The 23,235-nt window shown below is 43.7% G+C and overlaps 1 protein-coding gene across 1 annotated transcript in view; it reads left to right on the top strand.

The window, feature by feature from the left end:
* The window catches only part of SHROOM3 (shroom family member 3), a 208,700-nt gene that overhangs the window by 66,752 nt on the left and 118,713 nt on the right, over positions 1-23,235 (top strand). The window lies entirely within an intron of this gene.

The raw sequence follows: 23,235 nt of genomic DNA, 5'->3' as shown, positions 1-23,235 counted from the left end.
CATGAGGGTTACACCGCCTTTCCACATTTTACCTACCTGCCTGTTGTCAGTTGAAACAAACAAACAAACAAAATCCTTCCAGTAGCACCTTAGAGACCAACTAAGTTTGTTCTTGGTATGAGCTTCCGTGTGCATGCACACTTCTTCAGATACACACATGCATGCACATGGAAGAACAAACTTAGTTGGTCTCTAAGGTGCTACTAGAAGGTATTTTTTCTATTTTTTATTTTGTTTTGACTATGGCAGACCAACACGGCTACCTACCTGTAACTGTTGTCAGTTGGTTCAGCTCCTTTTGCTGCTTCACTGAAAGTGATCTGGGCTGGGAGAAAAGTGATGGATCACAGGGAGGTCATTTAACATGGCTTAAGGTTACCCGAAGTTGTTCTTTCAAACCCGGAAGCACTGTCCCAAATTCCTGCGAGTTTCAGTTGATGGTTGTAATTATTTGCAAATGAGAGGAAACCACTCTGTACATGCTTAGAAGGAACTCTTGTATTCGATGCTTCTCGGGTTGCGGAGGGAAGCCTGGCACGGAAAACTACCTGAACCTGGATTCAAATAAAAAAGCCCTGATTGTATATAATAATAGGATTGCTGAAACAGGGTTATGAAATTAACTTGCACAAATTGATGGTGTCTGCAGTGAAGCGGTCAGGCAAACACTGTATTTAACACTGTTTAGTGAAACAGATTGGGGCAAGAGGCCCAGAGATGTAAATGTGACTTGGTATTTGAGGCCAGTATGTTTAAGTTGAAGAGATGTCTGCAAAGGTTGCTTTGGAGTGTGGGTGCTGTTGCCGGGTGAGGGGGTACAGTTTTAACAGTTCAGTCCTATCAATTGCAATGAAAATGTGTTAAATAGCATTGCGTGTCGAGGTCCCCAAACCACCCCTCAAGTAAAACACACTTCACACCAGATATAAGTTTAAGGTTTTTGGCATTAATTTGGCCACAACTTTATTGAATACAAAATAAGTGAGTGGTTGCTTAGGCATTGGTTAAGACTATCTGTCCCTCTGCGGACAGAACTGACATCCACCCGCCTGTGGAGTCAGTATAGGGGAAAACGCTTTGGGGAGAGAATGTGCGCCCGTTCTCCCCAAATGCTCCCAGGGGCTCTTGCGTGGGCCCTGTCCCCCGACCGGGGGGAAATGGACAAGCATGGTGAGCCCCTGGATTCCTTTAACGGAATTCCCCTCGCCGCCGCAGCCTTGAAGGGGCAACCACAGCCAACCTGCCCCTTCGCAGCATAGGAGGGGCAACCACAGCCAACTCTGCCCCTCCTAAACCAATTTATAACCAATGCCTAACCGCCAACCTTACAAGTTGTGACTAATTGCTACGCAGTAGGCGAAAACCAAATGGCACCAGCCAATCAGCCAAGTGGAAAAATTCCTACCAGGCCCCTGCTCCAAAGCAGACGACCCCATGACAGGCATAGCAAGGTCAACGCAGAAGCCTAATAACAGGGCGGGAGGGCAGGCGATCCGATGCACGAAGCCAGGAGGGCTCCGACGCTGAGTGCAGGGTCATTTATAGGCTCTGGGCTGTCCATCAACAAGTTGCAACATAGAAATCTCCCCAATGACAGCCAGAGCCCAATCGCAGTAGTGGCCATCCATACAAACCCGCCCAGCAGCAGAGGGGTGACTTGCTAGCCCCCACCGCAACACGTGCTCTCCATGAAAGAGAACACGCTTTCTAAAGATGACTCACCACCTAAAGACTCAGAGGCCAAACTGATCCAGAAAACTATGTTGCAGTTTGGTGGAAATTTATGTTACATATGAACAAACAACTTTTTTGAGGTTTTTGTTCTAGTCTCCTCTATGTATGAATCGATTTGGTGGTGTCCGGAAACCCCCCTCACCCAGGCAGGTAGCGTTCCCAGATCCGTTGCGGTACAGGGAACCACCTCCCCTTCTCCGCAGTTCGTCATCCTCCTCCCCTGGAGGAGGAGACCACTCCTCCAGTGGGGAGGGGGAGATGGAAGCAGGAAGTCGGGGCAGGGGCTGTGACAGGATCAGAGAGCCTCAGCACCAAGCAGGAAGCGGGGAACAGGGACCTTTTCCTATGCCCTGATTTCGCTGGAAGGGGGAGGCGGGGGTTTAGGATCCCGCGCCTTTTATGTTGGACTAAAAACCGGAAACGGACATTCCCGGACTCAGCAGAGGGATGAGATGGACGTCTTTACTGTAACTCCACTGTAAATATCTGCACAATAAAGAACTTAGTTGTAGAAGTTCAGACTCAGCTTGTTTCCTCAGGAGCAACCACTGAGAGTCCTTAAAGGTGGAGTGTGTAATATTTTATTTAACCTCAGCCCTTCTGAATGGTGCAACCTTTCAACTTTGATCTTTGTGGTGCAGATGATGGACGTTAAGTGGGGAAGAGAACGTTACTTCTTCTTCTTCCCTAGGGCTTTATATGTTTTTAAAGGACCTGGGTCGACTTAATCCTGATTTAGGTGTGAAGTTCCACAATGGTGCCACCCTAGTTTGCACTGGATGAGACTATGCCCAGTAACATACACAACTTTATCAGATGTCTTATCAAACTATGATACGATGGACTTTGAATCATGACTAAATTTGCCAGCTAGGTTTTTCGGTTCCCATAGTGAAAATATAATCCTAGATCTGAGAGCAATGTGCATCTTTCAATCTACTCCGCTGCTACTTTCCCCAGTAGTTTTGCTGTTTGGCTGTGATATGTGAGGTTCCTAGCGAAGCATTGCCTATCTTTTCAAAGTGGGAGGCCAGATCCTGAGTGACAAATGATTTTGTGGTGCATATAAGTGAAACTCGAACCTATCCGTCTGTAGGAAATTGTTAACGTTTGAGGTGTGTGGTGTGTGGGGAGAGAGACCCACTGCCCAGTAGTTGAAGGCATTCCTTGAACCTACCTGAGGCTGTTGTAGTCCGGTGTAGTTTAATCTAATTAAACTGCGGAACTCCTTGCCACAGGAAGCAGTGGTGGCCACCAATTAGGATGGCTTTAAAAGAAGATTAGACCGATTCCATGGGTGGCTACTGGCCAAGAAGGCTATGCTTTACCTATACTGTCGGAGGCAGTAACGCTTCTGAATATCAGTTGCTGGAAACCGCAGGAGGAGAGAGCGCTCTTGTGTTCGAATCCTGCTTGTGGGTTCCCCGTAGGCATCTGGCTGGCCCCTGTGAGTACGGGATGCTGGATTAAATTGGCCATTGGCTTGGTCCAGCAGGCTATTTTTATATTCTTAAAATCATTTGCAAGGAAAGTCTCCGTCACAATGAATTTTTCTTGTTTTGTTTCTTGCTGTCCTTCATTGCTCTTTACAGGTTGTTGAGTTTCTGTCAGGATAAATGCAGTTTAAAGTGCTGGCGATGTATGTGAGGATTTAAAGGCAAATCAGAAAAACCGATGCGGAAAGGCGAACTGACTTTAAGTTAGGCAGAATGAGAAACTCGAATTTGCAGATTTGCCCATCACCACTCGAAGATCACCTGGATTGTTGCTCTCTTTTTTTTGTTTTTAAAGGTTATGGAAACCCCTGACTGGCACACCGTGTAGCCCTGTCGTTGTGTAGAGCTGCCAATTAAGTTACAAAAATAAAGAGAAAGGGGGAGGAAAAAGAAACTTGGAGCTCCCAAGTTATACCTAGCTTCTAATTCAGCCTGGGTAATACAGTGCTGTGGTAAAGAGACTGAACTGTGAACTCCCTGATCCAGATTTCAAACGGGAGGCCTTGGGCAAGTCTTTGTCCCTCAGTCTCCCATCTGTAAAATGGGGACAATAATTTGTTGTTGTTGTTCAGTCGTTCAGTCATGTCCGACTCTTTGTGACCCCATGGACCAGAGCACACCAGGCACCCCTATCCTCCACTGCCTCCCGCAGTTTGGCCAAACTCATGCCAGTCGCTTCGAGAACACTGTCCAACCATCTCATCCTCTGTCGTGCCCTTCTCCTTGTGCCCTCCATCTTTCCCAACATCAGGGTCTTTCCCAGGGAGTCTTCTCTTCTCATGAGGTGGCCAAAGTACTGGAGCCTCAACTTCAGGATCTGGGGACAATAATACATGTCTGTATTACAGGGTTGTGAAGTAATATATACCAAGTGCTTTTTAAAAAAGTGAGATTTATGCGCAACATACTGTTTTAATTTCCATACTCTCAGAAGAGTACTAGTGATGTTACACAATGGTTTACCTCAGGTGCAAAATCCTGTCATTTGGTTCATAGTTCAATTATTTTTACAAACTGGAGCTCCCAGAGGCAACATAGCAATTACTTAAGGTAAGTTGCCTTGTGAGAGCAGACTCCTGAAGCGGGGCCCTTTTACTCTAAAGAAGTAACAACAGTGATTTGATTAATCACTACTTTAAAAAAAAAAACCTACAAAAAAAGATGAAAGAATGAGAGAGCCACCTGGAACTTTTCATTCTTCCTTTATGCCCAAGTTAAGCTCATAAATACCAAATCGCAACTATTGTGTGTGGAAAAATTCTTGCATGCCATCAAGCCCAGCCTGTGTTAATTCCCCACCAGTCATTGTCTCATATTACAAAGGTGTAAATGATCCAGATTCGAAACCACGCTATTGAGTAATGCAGGGTGAGGTGGGGAGATTAAAAGGAATCCTTTGTCACTTTGTAAGACAACTATTTCAAATATCCTACTTTTAGACAACTTTTTAGAAAACACCTGAAGGCAGCCGTGTTCAGTGAAGTTTTTAATGTCTTATGTTTTATTATTATTTTTATATTTTGCTGGAAGCTGCCCAGGGTGGCTGCGGAAATTCAGCCAAATGGGCGGGGTATAAACAATATTATTATTATTATTATTATTATTATTATTATTATTATTATTATTATTTCAATGAACTCTCTGTATGTCCATGCCATGATACCTCCAGTTGTCTGTTGTGAGGCATCGCCCCAGTGTGATGGAGGCTTCCCCTCAGAAAAAGTAGTCACTTATTTTTATTTACCAATCATATGTATAAATCGCCTTCTACTGGAAGACAACAGGGTGAAAACACATAAAATTAAAGTCACTGTTAAGCAATAATAGGAAAACAAGCCAACGTAAATTCCATACAGATAACCCCCAGGACCGCTTTATTGTGTTCTGAGGTGTCTGGGCTCGACCTTGGAGTTAATTATTTCAGATCAGATTAAAGTGCTCCTGAGCAGGTGCAGAGGTCATTTCTGTCACCATAATAGTTACAGAGAATACACACACATACACATCAATGGCTACTAGCCACAATACCTGTGTTCTGCCTCCACCACCTCTGCTACTGCTACTACTAGTAATAACAACACCATGCTATTATTATTATTATTATTATTAACATTATTAGCAATATTAACATTATTAACAGTAGTAGTGATGGTGCTTCTGGGCTGTCATCTGACTAAGGAATATTTAGTTGATGTAGAAACCTTACATAGTAACTTAAAGGAAATGCATTTACTACCCAAACCAAAACGTAGCTTTTTCAGCTGATGTGCAGGAACAGTGCTGCTGCTACTGCTGCGATTATGCCACATTTAGCATTTGACACCTCAAAAAGCAACAACTATATTGAAGTTTTTGGCGATTTGCAGATTCATTGAATCAGGTAAGAGCTAGGCTCAGTGTTCCTGAATTGGAGGACGAGTCCTAAAATACGGATACAAACTAATGAGCCCGAGCACTCTAGTTCATAAGACCTTTGCACCGCGTCCCACGCTACTGAATTATTTTGCCTGGCCTCCTCCTCCCCGCCTCAAATCTTTATTTCCCCCCCCCCTTGCCACCTGATGGGCGAACCAGAAGCGGGGGACAATGGCCTTTCCTCCTGCAGCATCTCCAGACTAACCGGGGAAGAGCCCCTTGTCTGGAGACAGGCGAGCAGCTGCCTGCCCAAGGTTTGTCTAGAGGGCAGCGGCTGCCCTGAACTGAAGCTGCGATGGCCGCAGGAATGCGAAGAACGCCAGAGGCATGCTTGAGTGCGCAGCTTTGGAGCCCGACGCCGAGGACAGAGGCTCTCGATGCTGTCCGTCTTGAGCGGCAGCTTGCCATAGAAACAGCTTCTCAAGACTGATTTTTATTATCATCAAGAACTCTCACGCAGTCTGGGATAAACAGGGCAGAGCTTTAGGGCCCAGTCTTGTTCATAGGGGCAGTGCAGCTTTCCCTAGATTAATAATAATAATAATAATAATAATAATAATAATTGTACCCCGCCCATCTGGCTAGGTCCCCAAGCCACTCTGGGCGGCTTCCAACAAATACATGAAAGTGTATGGTATCACTGCAGGCTGTGGGTAATGAGTTGCACAAATCCACGGCTCCTCTCTCCGCTCCTGCAACACTCCAAGCTCCCTGCATGCAGAAGCCTAGCTTATCAGGGGAAAGCCCAGCCTTTCCCCTGAATTGCTGCTTTACTATATGCAGGGAGGCTCTGGCCCTGTGTAAGAATATCCAAAACCGCCCCACTATGATTTGGCTACTGAAGAAAGCGTTTTGCTGCTTAAGGAAGTTTTGCTCCCTCTTGATGTGACTGAGTAGTTGTGGATAACTGTGTTTTAGTTAGTCACCACCCAACCTCTCCTGCATGCACCTATTATGAGCTTCCTCATTTTTGGCAGAATCCCCAAAAATTGATTATTAGGGGAATATAAGAGGATATTTTATAATCAATAAATTAAATGAGATTTATTTATTTATATTTAATTTATGAAAACCCTTTATATCAACCCTTGCATTCCTCTAAAGAGACCCCTGAGTGACTCGCTTTTTTTTAAAAAAAAAGGTTCTATCAATTCCAGTTCTCCTGGTTTCTCATTTGTCAAAACTTAAAATCAGTTCTCCACATTTTGCTGCAATTTACGATTTTTGTTTTCATCTTCACAAAGGTTTGTCGGCAATTTAGGGCTAATTTCTCCTAGCAAGCACATTTTTATGTGTAATGTGCACTTTTGTAAGCAGTTTAATAGAATGCATTTCGGGATGCTATTTTCACTGGTATTTCCCCTTTTTAGCCACATCCCCCCTTAATATATGCAATTTTGTAAACATAGGTTGGAGAACTGCATCGCAAAATTCAGATAAATGCAAATTTCGAAGGAGGGCTGTTTCAGGAAGTGGGGATTTGAAAGATTTGCCTTGCAACGCCAAATGTCCCCTCTATCTCTTTCCAGTTAGGCATAAACCATTAAGCAAGATACAGAGCAGAGGTAAACAGGAGGGGAGGAGGTCTGCGGAGAATCCTGAGGGTTGGATAATAGAGGTCTGGAGGGGCCACATTCAGACCCCAGGCCTGAGGTTCTCTACTCCTGGCCTATGTTTTGGTTTTGGGTCAACATATAAGAGTTGACTTGGTGGCTCTGCAGGGCCACTAGGCGAGCAGCTTCTTAAACATCCAGAAATCTGGGAGGTCCGGGAGCCTGGTTCATTTCAAGAAACAGCTTGAACCCAGATGCCCTTTCCTAGGCAGTTTCCACAAGAATTTGCTGAGTAACTGCCTCTCGAAAGGGCTGGTTCGAGACCGAGATAATAAATGAATGAACATACACCTTTTGCCCAGTAAGTATTTCAAAGGACTTCCTTGTTGTTCTCCTTTTAAATATATATTTGATACAAGGGTGGTGGAAAACCCTCGAGATAATGTTTTGCTGCAGGAAATCCTTGCTAAGGACCACTTCAGACACGAGCTTCAAACTTAAATACAAGCTTGGTACCAAATAACAGGGCATGGCAATCTGCAGCCTGCTGCCTCTAAGGGTACCCTTGTCCAAATAAGTGGTACCTTGGTTCTCAAACACCTTGGTACTCAAACAACTTGGAACCCAAACATTGCAAACCTGGGAGTAAGTGTTCCGGTTTGCAAACATTTTTCGGAAGCCGAATGTGCTCTGATTTGAGTGTTACGCTTCCGATTTTAATGTTACACCGAGGTATGTCTGTTTTTGCTATTTGTTTTGCATTTTTGTTGTTGTGGCTCTTTTTGTGTGTGACTGTGTGGAGCCCAGTTCAGCTTCTGATTGATTGATTGATTGATTGTGTGACTGCAGTACATCGTTTATTGCTTTCATTTTATGGATCCATGGTCTCGTTAGATAGTAAAATTTGTGCTCAGTGGCTGTTTCAGGGGTTGTTTTAAAAAGTCTGGAATGGGTTGATCCATTTTGCATTGCTTTCCATGGGAAAGCGCACCTTGGTTTTGGAATGCTTTGGTTTTGGAACGGACTTCCGGAACGGATTAAGTTTGAGAACCAAGGTACCACTGTATGGCTTTAGGCCACTCATTATTTTGTGTATTACATTTCCGTTCTTGAAGCGGAGGTGGTTCTCTGCTTGCTAATTTTATCCTAGTTTGTCAAGGGTGCTGAGGGGAGACCCCTATTCCTCTCACAGAGCTAAAATTACCAAAGTTCTCTGTGAAGAAGGATTGGCCATTAAACCATTCTGGGAATTATAGCTTTGTGAGAGGAACAGGGGTTTCCCAATAGCTCTTGCGACGCTTAACAGTTCCCAGGAGTCTTTGGGCGAAGTCATGATTGTCAGATGTACAGTCATGTAATTGTCTGGTGTGGCTGTGATCTTTGGAAGGGTAAAAACAGTTTTTTGGATTCTAGGTTTCATTTTATTATAACATAGGGCTGTCGTAGCCGGGATTCATCCGTCGAAAATGGCGTCCGGGTGAAATTTCAAATAATTGGTCAAAATGTCCTGCAAAAGAGCTTTGAAACTTCCACAGCTCCCCCCCCCCCCCCCAAAAAAGAAAAGCTTAACAACTTTGCTTTAAAAGCTTGACAACTTTTGTGTCTGGATTTTAACTTTTTGAAATATGGCAACTCTATAAATGTTTCATTCGTGTTGTTCAGCACACCGAACTTTCCTTTTTTATTTTATTTTATAAATAATCTTTATTTGGTTTCAATAATATACAAACACACATACCAGCACACAATCAAACAATAAAATTAATCCCACCCCTTTCACTCCCCCTCACTTGTGCGTGATTTTATTTGTTCGATACCTTATATTACCTTTTATAATTGTGTTATTACATCTTATATCCTTTATCCTTCCCAATTCTCTCATATCCCCTGTACGATTTACTCCATATTATACAGAATATCAATTCCAGAATAAGATATGGTCATGTATTCTTTTACTCTTTCCCATTCTTTTATTAACTCTTGATTAGAGCGACCTCTGATGTTTGCTGTTATCTTAGCCATCTCTACCATCTCACACATTTTAATTCTCCATTCAGAAATTGTCGGGATTTTATCCCCTTTCCAATTCTTTGCTAGCAACAATCTTGCCGCTGCTGTGGCATAAAGAAAAACATTAATATTATTTTTGGGTATATCATTCGAGATCATACCCAATAGATATCCCTCTGGTTTCTTTGAAAACGTGGTTTGGAATAATTTCTTTAGCTCTTCATGTATTTCACCCCAGAATTTTTTGACCACTTTACATCCCCACCATGCATGATAAAATGTACCCACTTCTTTTTTACACTTCCAGCACAGCTTAGACTGATTTTTGTACATTTTGGATAACTTTTCTGGCAGCTAACACCGAACTTTCCAAGGCAGCTAACAAGCAATGTCGTAATTAAATCACAGCAAATAATATAAAAACATTGTGAGTAATCATTATGAGTAATCATTTGGCCCCTGGGCATGAAGTTCCCTATCTTTGTTTTAAATCATTACTTCAACTTCCATCTTACTTTCAGCCCCTGGGGGTGGTGTGTGTCAGATTTCTTACTCTGATGAATTCCGATTCAAAGCATGCCTTGTCCAAATGTATAAATGCTGGATTATAGTTTATTCAGAAATAGGCAGGGAAAGAAACATCAAGGAAAGAACTACAGGGAATTTTTTTTTCTCCATGCCTTTGTTTGACCTCTGAAATATCTCTTGTGTTTGGAGGATAGGAAGCCCCTGGGTCAGGCTGCAAGCATCATGGAAATATTTGAAATTAAGCACCTAGAACAAAAAATGGGCCTTGATCATCAGAAAGCTCAGATAATTTTAGTGCAAGATGATAGTGCTATAAGCAATATATTGGAGATACTCTCTGTAATCAACAGGTAATCATTATCACCCGATGGCTGTCAGTTTGCAGAAGGCAAATTGCTCCTGTCTCAGGTTTCTGAGAATTATTTGCCCTGCACACTGGGGGGGGGGGAGTAAAGGAAATCTCTTGGTGCTTTCAACTTGCAGGTATCATTTGACTGTCATGAGCAGAGAGCCAAAGGATGTCATCATTACAGGGAAACTGACATGAGATCTTGCTCCTCTGCCCCAACTGACAAAAGAGTCACAATTTGGTCATTTCCTTTTATTGAAAGAAAATATTCTGTAAAGAATGTGTCTGTCAATCCACAGGTTTCAATAATAATAATAATAATAATAATAATAATAATAATAATAATAATAATAATTTATTATTATTTGTACCCCGCCCATCTGGCTGGGTCTCCCCAGCCACTCTGGGCAGCTTCCAACAAATATTAAAATGCATTAAAATATCACAGATTAAAAACTTCCCTAAACAGGACTGCCTTCAGGTATTTTCCGAATGTCAGGTAGTTGTTTATCTCCTTGACCTCTGATGGGAGGGCGTTCCACAGGGCGGGTGCCACTACCGAGAAGGCCCTTTGCCTGGTTCCCTGTAGCTTTGCTTCTCGCAGTGAGGGAACCGCCAGAAGGCCCTTGGCACTGGATCTCAGTGTCCAGGCTGAATGATGGGGGTGGAGACGCTCCTTCAGGTATACAGGACCGAGGCCATTTAGGGCTTTAAAGGTCAGCACCAACACTTTGAATTGTGCTCGGAAATGTACTGGGAGCCAATGTAGAGCTCTCAGGACCGGTGTTATGTGGTCCCAACGGCCACTCCTGTTTATTGTTGCATCTAGGAGCAAAATTGACGATTGACTCTGAAATGCTGGTTTACTCCCCGGCTTGGCGCAGGAAAAACTTCTATCTCCAAGAAAGGCATCCAGCTCCTGTTCCAATTCATCCTTCTGTTCCCACCCAAACTCTCTTGACGAACCTTGTGGGGAATTTCACTTGCATGACGATAGCATATTTGTTCATGGACGTCAGAGAGACAGACCCTTGAAAATGTTCCAGTTGGCTTCAAAGGACTTAGTGTGTGCCTAGATGTTAAATAACGGTGGCTGGTGATGCCTTAAAAATATCTGCAGGAAGGTGGGGTGTCCTGCTTTTCCTTAGGGCATCCCTAAGGAGTAAAATGTTGGATAAATGTTGGAGGGTGTCAGGAGACTGCCCTCGCCGGAAGCCAAGAAGGTGCCAGGGCTTTATCACTATCGCGAGCCCCCCGTCTCCAGTGCTGAGCTCTTCATCTTCGTCCAGTGGGAGGAGCAGCAATTCCTCTAGTGGGGAGGGGGAGATGGAAACCGGAAGTGGGAGCCGGGGCTGTGACAGGGGAAGAGAGCCTTCACACCAAGCAGAAACGGGAAGTGAAGCACCCCTTCCGTCTCCCCTTTTGCACAGGGGGGAAAGACGTAGAGGGGGGAGGCGGGGGTTCCACATCCCGCGCCTTTTATGCTGGGCAAAGAACCGGAAGGGATCATTCCCGGACTCTGCAGAAGGATGAGCTGGACGTTCTTTCTTTAGCTGCACTGTAAATATCTGCACAATAAAGGAACTTAGTTCCAGAAGTTTTGCATCAGCCTGGTTACTCATGAGCAGCCACTAAACGCCTTACAGCGGGCATGGAGTTATGCGACCCCCCAAGCCTAGGAGATAACTATGCAACCTTTAGAAGGCACCCGAAGGCAGTCCTGTATCGAGAAGCTTTTTAATGTTTCATGTTTCATTATGGTTTTATATATGTTGGACGCCGCCCAGAGCAGCTTGGGCAACCCAGTCAGATGGGCGGGGTATAAATAATAAAACTTAATATTATGGAATTGGACGTCCCTATTTTCACTGGAGAAATGTTGGAGGGTATTTAGGAGTGGGTTGACTGGATGGATCCAGGGAGTGATTGCCCAGTTTTTCCTCTAGCCCTGCCTACCCCGGCATAGAATCATAGACCAGGAAGGGACCCCAAGGGACATGATCTGCTCCAAATTCCTGCAATGCAGGAATCACAGCTTAAGCATCTGTGGCAGATGGCAGATGGCCCCCTAAAGGTTGCCCAAGAGATAACGTGGCCCTTGAGCTACAAAAGTGTCATTGACTCTGCCCTGAACTGAAGGTTGGGGGGAAGGAGGATGAAACTAACGAGTTCCACTCCAGGTGGAAAAATCTGATAGGACTGCTTTGAAATCTTGATTCCTTTCGGCTGCCACTCATGTAACATAATACAGTCATTTAAGGAGAGCTGCTGTTTGAGGTTTGCTTTGTGCTCCCATCCCCCCCCCCCCGGCGCTGTGTTTACAAATGGTGTTTGAAGTTGCAAATAAATCACAATCCGCTGGGTCACGGACTAGTTTTTCAGTCCAGATATGTGAGCGTGTTGTTACGAAGCAATCCAAGGCGTGGGGGGGGGGGAAGCCTTGTTTGTTCCTTACGCTAACTGCTGGACAGATTTGTGTCTCTGGTTGGGCAAAGAATCAGAGAAGAGCTAAAAAGGGGGAGTTTGCTTGCTTTTATCTGCCCTAGATTAATGCTCTTCGTTTTTTCCAAGAGGGCAGAATGTTATTTGTAAGTGTGTTGGAACAGTGTGCTTGACTAGAAGTTGTTTAAAGAACCATCATGCAGCCACCTCTCTCTCTTTTATATAATTATTGCCTACTCATAGTGAAAGAGGCATAGCTGACTAATTAACTTAAGGTGTTCCACAGTGTAAACTAGGTTTATTTAATTGAGTTTATAGAATCACAGAACTGTAGAGCTGGAAGGGATCCCAAGGGTCACCCAGTACAACCCTCTGCAATGCAAGAATCAATTTTTCTGCGTTTATTAAACTGGTGGCTTGGTGTGGTTAGTAGAATCGTTTGTACGTGGCCGAGAATTTATTACATTTTGTTATTATGGCTCAGTAGGCTTCTAAGAAAAAGGGGTTATGTATCTCTCAGTGGCATGATCATATCATATAAGTGCAGAATTTGGTACTGAGCATAGAATTTAGGATCCTGATAAGATTCATTCACTAAAAAGAATGATGTTGTTGTTTAGTCATGTCCGGCTCTTTGTGATCCCATGGACCAGAGCACGCCAGGCACTCCTATCTTCCACTGCCTCCTGCAGTTTTGTCAGACCCATGTTGGTAGCTTTCGAGAACACTGTCCAACCATCTCATCCTCTGTTGTCCCCTTCTCCTTGTGCCCTCAGTCTTTCCCAACATCAGGGTCTTTTCCAGGGAGTCTTCTCTTCTCATGAGGTGGCCAAAGTACTGGAGCCTCAACTTCAGGATCTGTCCTTCCAGTGAGCACTCAGGGCTGATTTCTTTGAGAATGGATAGGTTTGATCTTCTTGCAGTCCATGGGACTCTCAAGAGTCTCCTCCAGCACCATAATTCAAAAGCATCAATTCTACGGCGATCAGCCTTCTTTATGGTCCAGCTCTCACTTCCGTACATTACTACTGGGAAAACCATAGCTTTACCAGAGGGAGGAGAAGGTGTCGCAAGATTGGAAAAAATTTAAGGACTATCTAGTTAAATCTGAAAAATTAAATATTTGAGCAGAATTAAGCAAAAGATCGGCTTTAGCAAGTTAATGTTAGATAAAATTGTTTAGAAGAAATTTATTGTGAAAGATTTAATTGTTAAAGAATATTTTAAGAAATTGTGTTCAAGTTAGGATTTATATTGAATTAAGTGAATTTAAGAGTATTAAGAAATTAGATAAATGTTAATGGAAAAAGACATAAAGTTACCTATAACGTATATATGATTTTGAAGGCAGGGGAGGGAACAGGGGAAGTCCCCTAGCAGAGAAGTTAGAAACAAGAAAAGTACAAAGATAAGTGTTTGTTAAGGTTGGTATATGTTTTTTCTTTATGCTTTTTGATATTGTTATTGTTTTTATTGTGTTTATATGTTGTGTTTTTATTGTGTTTATGTTTATGCTGTGTTTTTCTTTGTCTTATTGGAAAATAATAAAAAAACTTTTTTTTTTTTTTAAAAGGAAAACCATAGCTTTAACTATACGGACCTTTGTCGGCAAGTTGATGTCTCTGCTTTTTAAGATGCTTTCTAGGTTTGTCATTGCTTTTCTCCCAAGAAGCAGGCGTCTTTTAATTTCGTGACTGCTGTCACCATCTGCAGTGATCATGGAACCCAAGAAAGTGAAATCTCTCACTGCCTCCATTTCTTCCCCTTCTATTTGCCAGGAGGTGATGGGACCAGTGGCCATGATCTTAGTTTTTTTGATGTTGAGCTTCAGACCATATTTTGCGCTTTCCATATGACTTATGTGTTTCTAATTCGCAACATAACCTGACTCATTTGTAATTACAGTATATTTTGGGAATGGTTCATTCGTTTTATAATTTCTGGATATAGAAGTATTGGGGGGTTTCCGAGCCGACAGGCCATCGTGTACTCACGTCTTGGGTCCGTGCGCTTCCCCATTAGGCTCTTTAATTGGCAGTCTCAGCAGAGCAACGCAGCTTCGTCCCTGGATTGTTTGGCTCAATAAGGCTTCCGAGTCTGTAGCTTTTCTTCTAAAAACAACGTTTATTGCAAACTATATACAGATTAGCCCGGAGCACATTCTTCTTGCATTGTGCTCTTCAGCTCACACAAAAGCAACCGCTACACACAGAGAAAAGCAATAGCAACACAACAATGTCAACTTCCAGCTGTGGGACGTCATATCCTCTTCATGATCATATTATAACGTAGTTGTGTTATATGTTATAAATCAAGCGCTACTAGGAGTTGCCAAAAAATATGTTGTGGTGCAAGCAAATTCTTATTCTGGAAGTGTGGTCCAGAGAAAAATAGTTTGAGAACCACTGGTGTAGACAGTTCTGAACTAGACAGAGCAATAGTCTAACTTGGGACTCAGCTACATAAAGAAAAATCACTTTACAGTGGTGCCCCGCTAGACGAATGCCTCGCTAGATGAAAAACTCGTTAGACGAAGGCATTCGTCTAGCGGGAGGCTGCCCCGCAAGACGAAAAAGTCTATGGGGCTGCCTCGCAAAACGAAAATTTTTCGTCTTTTTTTTTTCGTCTAGCGAAAACCGCGGTTACATTGCCGCTTCGCTAGACAAAAAACCCGCTAGACGAAAATATTCGCAGAATGAATTATTTTTGTCTAGCGGGGCACCACTGTATATGCATTTTTATGCATTCTAACACTGTGGCACCAGATGGGGCTGTGGAGTTCCGTTTTTGCTTACCCGGTTTCTCATACAGAGTTTGCAATGTGTTTAACTGAAACACTTTTTCGATGCGTCTACATCCGGCTTTGGTACGAGGCCGTTTCAAATGTCCCCTCAGTTATTGCTGCCTGAATGAAAGCACTAGGCTGCTGTTCCCATATAGCTCCCTGAATGTATACCGTAGCTTGTAATGAGTGTAAAAAGACTCTGAGATAATACTGATAAAACATTTCAGATTTCCTTTACTGGACAAGTGTCAGTCACCTTCTGGAAAACTTATCTGGTAGGTTTCCTTAAAGAAACAAACGGCAGCTCTCATTTTCCCTCTACCAGTCATTAACGTGATTCCCCCCCTTTTTTTACATTTTAAACTTGTAATGAAACAGAAAGGTATGCAAGATTCTCTCTCTCTGTGTGTGTGTCCGATTGTTAAAGAAAACAGTAAATGGTCTGAGGGACTGAGGGGTATTAACTTCTATAAGCTAGCTAAGCATCCTGGACGATCTTATCTTTTTAATGAAAATTATTCTGCTCCTTTCCCCTCCCAGACCTTGTAAGAAGCCTGTCTACATTTTTATTTTCCTGCTCTGGTATTTGCTCTCGGTGATTAACTTTTGGGATGGATTTCCACCTGCCATTTCCCCCAAAAGCCCTAACTGTATTAGACTCTATTGTTACCTGTGAGTCCCCATTCCCCCGTGTATTTTCCACCTCCCTGGATGAGAGATATTAAATGCCCTCTGTTTTGTGTCTGTATGTTTTTTCCCCATGGGGCAAATAGTGGTGGGAGGGAATTTAATGTGGGGAAATGGGGGGGGGGAGAGAGAGGTTAAAAACTCCTTCCCCAGAAGCACTGATCCAGCAGCGGAGATGGATGCTGGTTCAAACTGGGAGGGGGAAAAGTTACACTATATAATGATTACAGGCCTCCCAGTATCTCATCCAGTTTGACTCTTACTCGATAACGCTTAAACTACAGAAGGTGAGCAGAGCTCAGTCGGTAGAGCATGAGACTCTTAACCTCAGGGTTGTGGGTTCGAGGCCCACACTGGGCAACAGGGGGTTGGACTAGATGACCCTTGGGGGTCCCTTCCAACTCTGTGATTCTATGATTCCATGTGTGAGTATAAAGCAATGTAAAGGACTCTTTCAAAAGAACAGGCATGAAACAAAAAAGAAAGGTAGCTCTTTAAAACTTTCTTTTTTTCACGCAGAAGCTGAATCATAAGGCGTATATTTATGTACTTCAATCTTTTTAAAAAGTATATTGAGGAATTTTGACAAAGACACGAGTCCGTTTGCATCTGAAGGGTTCCAGGTTTTCTGTGTACAGTCCCATGTTTCTTTTCCAGGCAGACCGGTGTAATTTCCCTTCTCTCTGTCTTTATAACCTGAGTTCCTAATCCCTTTGTTCAGGACACATACCTCATTACCTGGCCTGACAGCATGCAGCAGGTTTTGCCCTTTAAAGAACAGATTGCTTGCTTCTGTTCTGAGAAAGGAGACGCAGTGCAACTGTGGAAAGGTATGTTCTACTCCAAAGCTAGTTTTTATATACATGTAAGGTGTGTAGAATCACTTTGAAAACCTGCTAAGAAGGAGAGAGGAAAGGAAGACACTCCTCTCTGCCCCCGAGAGTCTGATTTTGAGCATGTTTACTTGGAAACAAGGCCCACAGAGCTTACTGGGACTTACTTCCAAGTAAGCATACATCTTTAAGACAGCATTTTAAAAAGCAAAGACGTCACCTTGCCGACAAAGGTCCGTATAGTTAAAGCTATGGTTTTCCCAGTAGTAATGTACAGAAGTGAGAGCTGGACCATAAAGAAGGCTGATCGCCGAAGAATTGATGCTTTTGAATTATGGTGCTGGAGGAGACTCTTGAGAGTCCCATGGACTGCAAGAAGATCAAACCTATCCATTCTCAAAGAAATCAGCCCTGAGTGCTCACTAGAAGGACAGACCCTGAAGTTGAGGCTCCAGTACTTTGGCCACCTCATGAGAAGAGAAGACTCCCTAGAAAAGACCCTGATGTTGGGAAAGATGGAGGGCACAAGGAGAAGGGGACGACAGAGGATGAGATGGTTGGACAGTGTTCTCGAAGCTACTAACATGAGTTTGGCCAAACTGCGAGAGGCAGTGAAGGATAGGCGTGCCTGGCGTGCTCTGGTCCATGGGGTCACAAAGAGTCGGACACGACTGAACGACTGAACAACAACAAAAGCATGCATGGGATTGTGGCCCTAGCAGCATAGGACCAGATGACCTAAGGGACCGCATCACCCCATATATCTCTGCCTGGTTACTTTGCTCCTCTGGTGGGGCACTGCTGAGAGGGCCACATGCATTTAGTTTGTCTTAGAAACCGGGTGGGCTTTTAGTGTTGTGGCTCCAGCCCTCTGGAATCCGTTGCTCACCTAATTTGGACTGGCGTCCAAAGTCATGATATTTTGCCGCCTACTGAAGATCTTTTTCTTTAAGAAGGCTTTCCCTGAGGAGTGATGCTATCGGGTTAAGAACTTAATTCATTCTGGAGGTCCGTTCTTAACCTGAAACTGTTCTTAACCTGAAGCACCACTTTAGCTAATGGGACCTCCCGCTGCTGCTGCGCCGCCAGAGCACAATTTCTGTTCTTATCCTGAAGCAAAGTTCTTAACCTGAAGCGTTATTTCTGGGTTAGCGGAGTCTGTAACCTGAAGTGTATGTAACCTGAGGTACCACTGTATGGTGTTCAAATGTGTAAGAACGCCTTTAAGAATGTTCCTATTTTATTTTAAGCTTAATGCACACCGCTTGGATGGCCTTGGGCAGTGAAGTCGTTCACACATTTGCGAAATAAATAAATGAAGGAATCCTTAAATTCCCTCTGGTGGCACAAAAGCAGGAAGATATCCCATGTCTGGCTAGGCCAGATTGCTTGTTCTCTCTCTCTCTCTCTCTCTCTCTCTCTCTCTCTCTCTCTCTGTGTGTGTGTGTGTGCGCCTTTGTGTCCTTCTTTCTTCAAAACTCAGCCACCTGCTTGCAAGAGGCATTTAGATGGTTTTTTGAGTGCCTTTCTTTCAGGGCATCTCGTATCTGTGTGCGTGTGTGTGTGTACGCCTGCATGCGCACACATTTGTACGTGTGTGCCCTTGGTCCTGTGGCTTTGACACTGGGGCCTTGTTGTCTGCGAGGGAGACAGGAGGTTACCGCTCGCCAGCTCTTTCCCTGCTCCTGCGACTTCATTCTTGGAAGGTTTCTGAGTTACCCGGGAGATAGAACACGAGCAACATTTGCTCTGGCCTGAATAACCTCTGAAGCCATTCAGGCTGGTTTTGTTACGAAGGTTACCAAGGGACAGGAGGGGAGCATGAGAATCGTCTGCGGCCTCTGCGCTCCCTGAAAACGAGCGTCAAAAGAAGAAGTCAGAGAGCGCTGGAGAGATTTGACGTGTATTACGATTTACCGAGGTTTATGGACCGGTTTTGCTGTGATTTGTGTGTTGGGATGGGAGCTGCCTCTATATATGCTTAAATCTAACTATATAAAATTATAAATACCGGTAAATTTTAAAAATGAGGGGTCTGCATAGGCAGAAAAACCAGCCAAAAAGGAAGGAGGTACCACAATTATTCTTAAAAAAAAGTTAAAGGACCCTGACAGTTAAGTCCAGTCACGAACGACTCTGGGCTTGTGGCGCTCATCTCGCTTTACTGGCCGAGGGAGACGGTGTTTGTCCGCAGACAGTTTTTCCGGGTTATGTGGCCAGCATGACTAAGCCCCTTCTGGCGAAACCAGAGCAGCACACGAAACGCTGTTTACCTTCCCGCCGGAGCGGTACCTATTCATCTACTTGCACTTTGACGTGTTTTTGAACTGCTAGGTTGGCAGGAGCTGGGACCGAGCAACGGGAGCTCACCCCGTCACGGGGATTCGAACCGGCAACCTTCTGACCAGCAAGCCCTAGGCTCAGTGGTTTAGACCACAGCGCCACCTGCGTCCCCACCTCCAATTTTTCATAATAATGGGATACTTGTCGGGGAACACTGACGATATGACGTGGGTTATGACTACGTAACAATGGAGGTTTTGCAATTCTTTGAAAAGCTGCTGTGCTGAGACTCTTCAGCCTTGCTAGCCTTGCAGATACAGAGGAAATAAAACAAGAAGCCATATACTGGAAGACCAGACAGCTCTCGTTTTCATGCCCTTGCCTTGTTCCTCCGAACTGCCAATCATGTTGACTCATTGATCAACTAATAATCAACGGTGTGCCAACAATGGTGTTGCTGGAGTAGGATTTGTGGGGGAGGGGGGCAGCAGAAATCCAGGGCCTCACTCTGCATAATGAACAGGAGCCCCCCCCCCGCCCCAGCCCAGCCCCATAGCAGGGCTGGCTTGCCAGATTTTGAAGTAATGGAACTAATTCTCACTACCATTTACAGAGTCACCCCTTCATAAGACGGTTGCATCCAGAGTCTGAAATAACCCAGCTACACCACTGATGGATCAATACCATCCTATCATTATTTATTGCATTTATTGCATTTCCATGCCAACCATCCAAGCAGGTTTCCTGGGTGGTTTAAATAAAACAATAAAGTACAAACTTCCCAAATTTAAAAGGGGGGGATATCACTAAAACAAAGCAGAAATCCTGATTTTGAGGCACGTGGGCAGGACGCAGAACTAAAATCAGTACAAAACACAGCAGCTGAAGGTTTACCCACACACACTCCTTTCTCCCCTGGAGAAAAACCACTCTTTGGTGCTCAGTCAGAGCAAATGGCAATTTGGGTTTTTTCCGCATTGATGTTTGCTCCGATTTAGCACTAAAGAGTGGTTTTCCCTGGGAAAGGAGTGTGGCACGAGAGGAAAACCACTTGGATCCATGCTTTATAGGTGTGGGACAAGTGGGAATGTGGACGAACCCACAGATAGGTAAAACCTGCATGTTAAGGGTGCTGGGAACTGTAGCTCTGTGAGGCATTTTTTTCTCAAAACCCTTAACAAACTACCGTTCCCAGGATTCTTGCTGGGGCTGGGGAAGCCATGAATTAACCCATCAACAGTGAGCACCTGAGCAGGCCCAGAGGTTACCTGGTCGCAGCGAGAGGCATTCTATTTCTATTTAAATTGCAGCATTTATTTATAAATGTGCACCTAGGCATAGAAGTTAATATATGCCTGTTTTATACAAATCGGTGCCCTGTTTGTCCTGTTATCTTTTCTGGCAGTGTTCTTCCTCTTCACTGGCACTGCGTAAGTCTCCGCCTTCTCTCATGGTTCCTTATTCTGCAAAACTAACAAGTATTGGGATAGCTGCCAGGTGAAACACACAGTCAGTGCTTCCCCTTAGGAATCTGCAGGAATCCTGGGTGCTGGTTCTTGTCTGCATGTTGTTGGGGTTGTTAATAATAAACTGGTGACTTGTTCCTCCTCTTGTCATGGATGCAATTTTTTTGCCAATTCTTTACTGTTTCTTCGCAGTTTAGCCCTAGCTTTTCCCCCTCCGGGAGTAGCAAAAAAGACAGGAGAATTTTTGCCAGACTAGCAGCTTGAGGTGGGGGACAAGGAAGAGGAGAAAAGTAAATTCTAGGAGTGAAGATTTATCAGGATGAGGATGGAAAGAAAATCAGGGAACAGAAGCACCTCCCCCTTTTAAAAAAATACATTTCCATTTCAATATACGCAACAAATTATAAGAACTTCCAGGATTTAATGCAGATTGCATACGAAGATTCCCTTTTGGCTATTCTTTGCAAATCGAACGTATCTTCTTTCCCGAAGTTTGCTAACTCCTTGTCAACACAAATGCAACTCCTGCCGCTCCGACTTTTCGTGCTTTCAGACCTCATTTCTTTTACGGTACATCCTGTTTGCTCTTCTTGAGTTCTCATCTCTTCATCTCTTCTCCGGGGTCTTTAAGGAGCTGGCACCAATGCCAAGTCCAGCCCAAACGGCTTAGTATCTTGAATGGAACACGTCCGTTCTGCATAAAAGTCCAGTGCATCTCCTCTGCCTCTAGCTAACTTGTGTGTGCGAGTCAGCTGAGACAGCCATACGTGTGGCTTGACATCTTCAGATTTTAATGCCCTGTTCTTAATTGTTTTTAATTTTATGCAGTGCCATGTACAGCCCAATCCTTTGAGTTGTTGCTTTGATGTGATCTTACTCGTAGACAGGTTCAAAAAATTCCTACCAGTAGCACCTTAGAGACCAACTAAATTAGTTCTTGGTATGAGCTTTCGTGTGCATGCACACTTCTTCAGATACACTGAAACAGAAGTCACCAGACCCTTATATATAGTGAGAGAGTGGGGAGGGGTATGACTCAGAAGGGTGGTGGGAATGGGTGATCGGCTGATAGGTGTGGAAAACCTGTTGAGGACTGTTAACGACTGCAATTGGTCTTACAGGAAAAAGCAAGGGGTGAGATGGCTAAAAATAGCTTTGTCATGTATAATGAGATAAGAATCCAATTCAGACCAGGTCTCTCCATGGTATTGAAGTTTGGTGGTTGTTGTTGTTTAGTCGTTTAGTGATTTCCAACTCTTCATGACCCCATGGACCAGAGCACGCCAGGCACTCCTGTCTTGGTAATAAGTTGCAATTCAGCAACTTCTCTTTCCAATCTATTTCTGAAATTCTTTTTTAATAAGACAGCTACTTTGAGATCTTGTATAGAATGTCCTGGGAGATTGAAGTGTTCTCCTACTGGTTTCTCTGTCTTGTGATTCACAGACAGGTGTTTGAGTTCCATACTTCTGTCCAGAATTCATAAGGAAGTTAGGGTGGAAATAGATGTTGGGTAGTTGACCCAGATCTGGGGAACATTAACAGCTGCAGTACAAGGCAGGGATGGGATGGTTCCTACTGGAAAAGTAGCAAATGGGAGAATGGGACTTAACCCTTTCCCCTGCCTTCTGTTCTTCCTTTACTACCTTCTCCCCAGAGCAGTTGCTCCTCAGGATGCAGCAAACAGAACTATAGCTGGCAAGAATGTGGCAACGGCAGCGGGAGAGGTTGCCAGGGGAAACAGGAGCCAGGAAAAGGGTTAAGCATCCACCCCACCTACAGTTTTTCCACTACAAATTGCAACCTTTCTCTTTTGCACCACAGTTTGAAAACATCCAGCTTCCCAGAGCTGGGTCTGCTGCCAAACTTTTAGTTCAGCTCTTCTTTAGTGGAATATTGATTTTCCTAGAGTCTTGGAAGTGGATCCTTAGTCAGAGACAAAAGTCATGATGATTTGCAGATAACTGTTATATCATACCCTCTGACATTTCTCCAATGAAAATAGAGATATCCTAAATAATAATAATAATAATAATAATTTTATTTATACCCTGCCCATCTGACTGGGTTGCCTCAGTTACTCTGGGCAGCTTACAACATATATCGAAACATAATAAAATATCAAACATTAATACATTAATACACACACATCATTTTGCACTGGGAAAAGTTAAAATTGTGCCAAGTATAAATTACGCAAGTAATGCATTTCCCTACTTTTGCATAATTTATTCTGCTTTAGGTAACCAGCGAGAAAAGAAATGAGCTATAAAGTCTCCTTCAGCAGCTGACAACCCTGGGAAATGTAAAGCCTCTATTCACAGCCATAAAGGCCAGAAAATTTCTTTTTTAAAAAAAATTAATAATGAAATAGTGCAGACAAAATGGCTAGGTGATTCTGATTTTTCAGTAGGCAGGAAATAAATTTCTTCAGCTGTTGGTCGTGGAGCTTCTCCCTTACGTTGCTTAAAAACGTCTCTGAATGGGTTCATTCCCGTATGAATTTTTAGAAACGTAGGAATCTACAGTACCTTACACTGAGTCAGACCACTGGTCCATCTTGCTCAATATTGGGCTCATCTAGACTTCCTTTTGTGCTTTGTTTCTAGACAGAGGTCTGCTCTTTAAAGCTCTGTGTTCAAGTGCCTCCCCCC

Source organism: Lacerta agilis, chromosome 9, assembly GCF_009819535.1.
Source record: "Lacerta agilis isolate rLacAgi1 chromosome 9, rLacAgi1.pri, whole genome shotgun sequence".
Lineage (NCBI taxonomy): Eukaryota > Metazoa > Chordata > Lepidosauria > Squamata > Lacertidae > Lacerta > Lacerta agilis.
The sequence above is the reverse complement of the archived record's forward strand: the minus strand, read 5'-3'. Positions and strand labels throughout refer to the sequence as shown.